Genomic DNA, 6,524 nt, shown 5'->3' on the forward strand with positions numbered 1-6,524 from the left:
GGCCTGATGAATCTTTTTATTTATGTCAGCAGATGTCCTACTGGGGAATGCCAGCTCCGCAGGACAGAGGTTGTGTCTGTTCTCTTCACCGCTCTGTGCCAGAACAGTGCCTGCTCAGCGTACGTGCGCAGTAATATTGGTTGAATGACTACTTGGTCAGCAAGGGGAGAACATAGCTGAAAACCATTCTAGCGATGCATGCTTGTCTGAAGCCTGCACTTTACACAGGAGTTTCTATACCCTCATTGCATTCTACCCTCAGAACAATGGTGTGAGGTTATTAGATCCCGCATCGTTATTACCCCCGACTCACTGGTGAGAACAGCATCAGGAGGGAAAACAGGAGAGTTTATGTCTGGGCACATTCAATAACCGTTGTCTAGTTTCCCAACTAGTCCTCCAAGGCAAGGACCGTAATTCACCAAATCTTTAACCCTGTTAATTGCAGGTCAATTGCAAATTTCCTTACAAATGGTAAATGCACAAAACGGGCTGAATGAATGAGTCTGTGGCTTTAGGTGGTCCGATACCTCTGGGGGCACAGGGCCTCCTCCCCACTCTGCTTTCGAGAGCAACCGCGCGGTCCCCAGTCACCTCCACCACGTGGTGACCCGTGTGGAGAATGGCCTTTTCTTTCTTCCCCAGGGGTGGGTGATGCTTTTTCCTCTCTCGCTGCTGGGTCAAACCACCTGTGACACTCCTTCTCCTACGTTTCTGTACCTTCTAAGTTTTCTTTCCTGTTCTCTTTGGAATTGCGGGTCTTGCCCACCTCGACTCCCTTCAAATAAGGTGAAAAGTCAAAAACGAACAACCAGCCCCAAGCATGACGGAGAAGTCAAACTCATGCCCTGACCGCAGTGAAAAGGGAAGACGTACAATTCCAAGTGGAATCAGATCAAGGGCCCTTCCCCTTCCATGGGCCCCATGACCCCTTAGGGTCTCTCTATAGGTCTTAATCTAATTCCTTATCCCATCAGCTCTCAGGGCTTCGAAAACGTGTTTGTTTTCCTTTGCCAACAAGCATTCACTCTATTTTTCTGTTTTATTATAACAACCTCGATCACAACACCTATGTGATTTTATTGCACTTATTTATTTACAAGATAGTCTTTTCAACAGTGAGCTGCTTGAGGGAAAAATATCATGAGGTACTTTTCATTTTTAAATCCCAAATGCCAATATAATGCCTGGCAGCAGAAAGCTGGTATATTGTTTTTTATGGGGGAGGGGGAGAGAGGAGATTTAGTTTCCTCCCATTTTTCCATGGCACGCAACCACAATAATTCAATACACTTATGTTCCTACCAAGCTTAAAATTCTGTATTTTATGAGTAGGCATGTAATAGATTTTTGGGGGAGGACAAATCTGGAACCTTGACCATTATTTATAACACTAGAGGCCTGGTGCGCAAAATTTCGTGCACTGCGGGGGGGGGGGGGGCATGTCCCTCAGCCTGGCCTGCACCCTCTCGCAGTCCAGGACCTCTGGCTCCTTACTGCCTGCCTGCAGCAGAGGTGGGAGAGGTTCCCACCACCACTGCTACGCTCACCAGCCCTGAGCCTGGCTTCTGGCTGAGCGGCGCTCCCCCTGTGGGAGCGCACTAACCACCAGTTTCTTAAGAAAGAAACTTTTGGGGTATCATCTTTATGAAAGTTAAGACCTTTGATCATCCTTCCTGACTCAAGCTCAGATTCTTGTTAGGCTCCCAGGCACCCCCACCCCTATCAGAAAATGCAGTGCATTGAAAAAAAGAGTCTGGCAGATGGTGAGCCCAGCAGGGTCTTAAGATTGCATTGCCTTCTCAGGGACCAGCCCTCTTGGATTTAACGACAGGCCTGCAAAGGGTGTTGGGTGCTGGGAGAAGCTGGTGTACTGGGGGTGGGGCTGGGTGGGGGGAAGCCTGGTATCTCTTTCTGTAAAATTCTAGGTATTGTGTGTGGCTTGTCTTTTCCTTCTTCTTCTTAGGTCTTTTGCTATAATATTTGTTCAAGATTCTTTTTTTATTGAGATATAAAAATTTATAGTAAAACACATAGGTCTTAAGTCCAGTGAGTTTTGGCAGTTGTATACATCTGTGTTACCATCACCCAAGTCAAGATATAGAGCATTTTTAGCCTCCCCCTCCCCCCAAATTCCCTGGCTCACCCAGAGCCCTCTTTCCAGTCAATCCTCTCCCAGGGCAACCACTGTTCTAAATTCAGTCACAAGCTTCATATAAACAGAATCACGCATAGCCTGTTTCCCTTCCTTTATTTACTAGAACAATGATAACAAAAAGGTATAGACATAATCTAATTTCTTTTCTAAGATGTGGGAATTTAAGTGATCATTACTTTTTTCATATCTGGTCTAATATAAACAATAGATACATATAATTTTATAATAGTGAGACAAAAATAAAGGTGTGGTGTTTTTTTTCATGGAGGGAGGGGATGTGGCTCTTGTGGAAAGTGAATAAGTGAGGGCAAGGCACTTGGTCCCATCAGCTCAAGGTCAAAGACTCCTCAAGGCACTTCCTGTCTGGATTCTTGGTTATACTTTTGGATATGGAACCCTTTGACCAAAGGATTCCTCCAACCTCAAGCTCTTCCCCTTGGATCTTAGCAAAGAAGAAACATCATCTAAAGCCAGGGTTAAAAATTCTATTAAAATCATGAAAAAATACACATGATTAAACTTTAAACTTTTGATCCCACGTTTGGATTTTAGTGAGGTGCATAAAGCAAATGGTTATAGAGCAGAATCTACAATTGCAGATAAAATCTACATATACTCTATGGTCTCTGACTATATCATGTGAACACAGATAAGGGGCAACTTCTTGTTCTGTTTCCTTTATGGCTCCGCCACACAGCTGGGTGCCTACATGGAGAAAGAATGGGTTATAAGAGAGGCATAAAGCGAAAGTTTTGAATCCTGAAATAATATTTGCAGAAACACTTTAAACAAAGAGAAAACAACCTAGCAATTTCACAACAGAAGGCAAGGCCTAACTCCGTTGGTTAAATGGTCCCATATGTGGTGTCTGCAGAGCCCGAAGGCTTCGAATGGGCCTGCCTGGGGCTGGTGCCAGGGCTCTGGGTGAGCTGGCTGGGCAGTGAACACATTGTTTAACCTCACTGAGCCCGTTTCTGCCTCTCTAATCTGGGGTATTAATGGCAATCTCCATCTCACTGGGTTGGTCGGAGAGGTGACGAAAGTGAAGTGTGAGCAAGGCCTTTGTAAACCATACACACTCCCTGATGCCAACTGTGTACGATCACTTCTGGGCGGGAATAAATGCCCGGCAAGAATGTGGGATCCTAGGCTCTATATCCTACAGTTTTTGACTTGTGGGGGGACTTAGCAAAGTTTTATCTCTTGCTTCACCCTTTGGACTCCAACTTCCTCACTGGGGCAAAGGAGGTATTTTAAAGGAAATAAGAGGTGGGGGCATGGGGCGGGGGTGTTGGAGTCCGACAGACCTGGGTTGGAATCCAGATTCCCACACTTCCTAGCTGTGTGTGTGTGGCCTTGGGTGAACCCCTTAACATGTCAGAGCCTCAGTTTTCTCATCCGGAAAGTGGAAATGGACATACCTTAATGGATGGCTGGGAGGACAGGATGAGATAGACCCTTAAACAGGCACGTAGCACAGTACCTGGGACAGGTGCCATCCATGATAGGAAAGGTGTGTCACTCATGCAAGATGCCCTGGGGACGAATGAGCACCTCGCTCCCAGGACCCCTCAGCAGTAGCCCCTTAAAACCGGGATCATGGGGGCTCAGAGCAGGGGCAGAAATATGGAACTCCCACGCTAACACAATTAGAATAAAGTTTTCAGCCACCGGGCACAGGCAAGATGGATCACCTGGATGGGGAAAACACGGCAGACGGGCCAGATGTGCCAAGGCCGATCTGGGGGGGATGCACACCCACATGGTTGGCGCTGGGATCCGCTCTGCGTCTGAAGGGCTTGGCATCCTGTGTGTGTTCAGATGCCTCCCTTGCAGCCAGGCCAGGAGGCTGCCGCCACGGGGGAAGGGGAGGGGTCGGCAGTTCGTCTTTGCAGAGCGTCTGGGAGCCCCATCCCTGGACAGGGCAGGGAGGGCGCAGCCTGCATTCTTCATCAAAGTCCACAAAAACCTTTAGCGGAGCCTGAGGATCCGACTAGATCAGGGGCGGGCTTGGGGTCTCGTTGAATCTGGGGTTTTGCTGCAAGTGGGGAGCCCAAACCTCCTGGTGAGATTTTAGCCAAATTTCACTGCTTTGTTCTGCCAATGTTCCCCCGGTAGCCATTGGGAGGGGCTACTGCAAGAAATAAACAGTCCACAGCACCCTGGCGGTCTCCGGCCCCTCTTCCCCTTCCCGAGGTCTTTCTTGCGCCCCTCCCCACCCCAATTTCCCTTCCTGACTCCCAGGCCTCCGAAGCAGCGCCTTCTGTGTATCGGTTTGTAAGATTGGTTATGTCTCACTTCTGATCTTTAGTGAGCCACACCTGACTACGATCCCAACCTCCCCTTTTATCTTTTGTCCTCCCTAAGTGGTATCTCTATGCGGCTCCGGTCTTGTAAAAGCGCCATAGCCCAAGGACATTCTGAAATCGCGACTTGGTTATACCGGCCCATCTGGCACCTGCCGTCGATGGAGCGCCCCGCTGCCGGCTCACTTTAGCTCTGTGTCGGTATTAGGAGCGGATTGGAGTTGGGACCCCCTGATCTGCAGGCGCTCCGAGCCCCGCACAGCACCCCCCCCCCCGGGCGTGGGGTCAGGAGGGCGGGCAGCTGGAGCCAGGACCCTCCGGAGCCCGGAGCCGGAGCGCTACTGCGCCCGCATCGGCGCGGAGGCCGGAGCCCGCCAGCGCGGCGTCTGCAGCCCAGAACGCGGGGCGAAAGGCCTCGCTGCTCTCCCAGACGCCCCGGCGGAGCATATGCTGCGCTCCCAGATTCATTTTTAATTCATGGCACCAGTTTCGGGACCGTCCCAGGCTCTAAACAGCCGCTCTCAAAACCAAAACAACCAGCACCGCGCCGGCGAGGAGGGGAGGCGGCGCCGGCCCGGAGCGGAGCGCGGTCTCCTCTGTCCCCGGGGAGCGGGCATTTGGAAACAAGGTTTCAGGGGGACCTGCTGTCCCTTTCCGCCCAGTGACCGCCCCCCGCCTTCCCCTGGTGCCGAAAGTGGACTCCCGGGTATTTGTTCTAAAGACATCGCCGATGTGACAGTGGTTTCGATTAGGAGTTTATAACGTTGCGTTCAAACGATCAAGTATGCGCTTGCAGGGAGATTAAAGGCGCCCCAAATATTTTTACACACACATATAAAAATGAAATATATGGAAATATATACCCAGAACTATATACAACATACAATACGTTAAATACGTAATATAATGCTAATGTAATAGAGGAACTAGCTGTTAAATACACGTTAACTACTCCATATGATGAAACCATATAATACATATTAGGTTAAGTAACGGACAATACAGATGGGCTCTATGTATGTCATGTATTACAGGTCACATAGACAGCAAACAGAATGACGCCCTTTGAAATAGTCAAGGTGCTGTAGGTCGGTATCACTGCGCCTCAGCTCAGCACCGGCCCCTGGGAAGAAGGAGGGGGGCGCACAAGGGTTCCCCCCAGGCTGTTGCCTGCCAGGCGAGTCCCTGCCCCTTCCCAGGTCCCCACACGCCCACGTGTCTCGGGGTGGATGTGAAGTTTCCTAAAGGCCGGCTCGCCTCGGAGAGTCAGCAGATGATCTGTTCCTTACAGAGGTCACGCTCCAGGGGGGTAGGGCCCGCCCGCACCCTCCCCGCGCGCACCCGCACCGCCAGCCCCGAGCTGCCGGCCGGTCATGGGAGCCGAAAGCCGAAAGCGGAGGGGGTCTGTCTCCCATACATAAAGCCCTTTTTCCATCGCGGGCATTGAGAGGCCATTTGGAAACTGAAAGGAATCTTTCTATGCGAGACTTCTTGACCGCCGCCGCCCAGGCCCGTCAGAGCTGCGGCTAGAAGGCGGTTAGGAAGCCCGCGGAGGGGCTGCAAGGGGATCCCAGCAACAGCAAAAGGCACAGGGAGCCACGGCTGGTCACCGCACACCCGCCGGTCATGGGAACACGGCTGCGTGCGTTTACTCTCCTTCCCACGCCGGGGAGACGGGAAAACCGCCTCGACAGAGAAGTCACCCTAACGAATGACATCGTTCGAAAGGGGGAACTCTCCGTGGCCGACGCTGGCTTTGGGGCGAACTGAAACCGCGTGCGTGTGGCTTCTCCAGAGGTGCCCAGAAGCGGAGCCGCACACTAATTGTCTGGAAAATGGGGCGCGTGTGCAACGAGCGCTCTTGTCCAGGGGGGAGGCTCAGTGCCCTCCTCGGGGCGGCCGGCGGGCCCCAGACCCTCTCCGGACCCGCAGTTGTGCGTGAGAGGCCGGGCGCACGCGGCGGGGAGCGCCGGCTTGCCGGGCCGCAGTCCGTGGCCGGAGCGCGCGCGGCCGGGATATTTTGCAGTCTCTTTAGCTCTCCATTTCTGGCTCCCTTCCCT

The 6,524-nt window shown here is 51.7% G+C and overlaps 1 long non-coding RNA gene across 3 annotated transcripts in view; it reads right to left on the reverse strand.

Moving 5' to 3' along the window:
• Window positions 1-2,234: 2,234 nt before the first annotated feature.
• LOC106697055 overlaps window positions 2,235-6,524 on the reverse strand; it is a 12,708-nt gene continuing 8,418 nt past the window's right edge. For 2 of the 3 annotated variants that reach the window (XR_002829100.1, XR_002829101.1), the window contains exons 2-3: window positions 3,853-4,196; window positions 2,235-2,863 (exon numbers count right to left, since the gene is read on the reverse strand). This is a non-coding gene — a long non-coding RNA (uncharacterized LOC106697055). Of the gene's footprint in view, window positions 2,864-3,852; window positions 4,355-6,524 lie in introns of those variants that run through there. The other variant, XR_002829099.1, reaches the window with a different exon arrangement.

The sequence above is a fragment of the Myotis lucifugus genome, unplaced genomic scaffold (assembly GCF_000147115.1).
Source record: "Myotis lucifugus unplaced genomic scaffold, Myoluc2.0 scaffold_44, whole genome shotgun sequence".
Taxonomy (NCBI): domain Eukaryota; kingdom Metazoa; phylum Chordata; class Mammalia; order Chiroptera; family Vespertilionidae; genus Myotis; species Myotis lucifugus.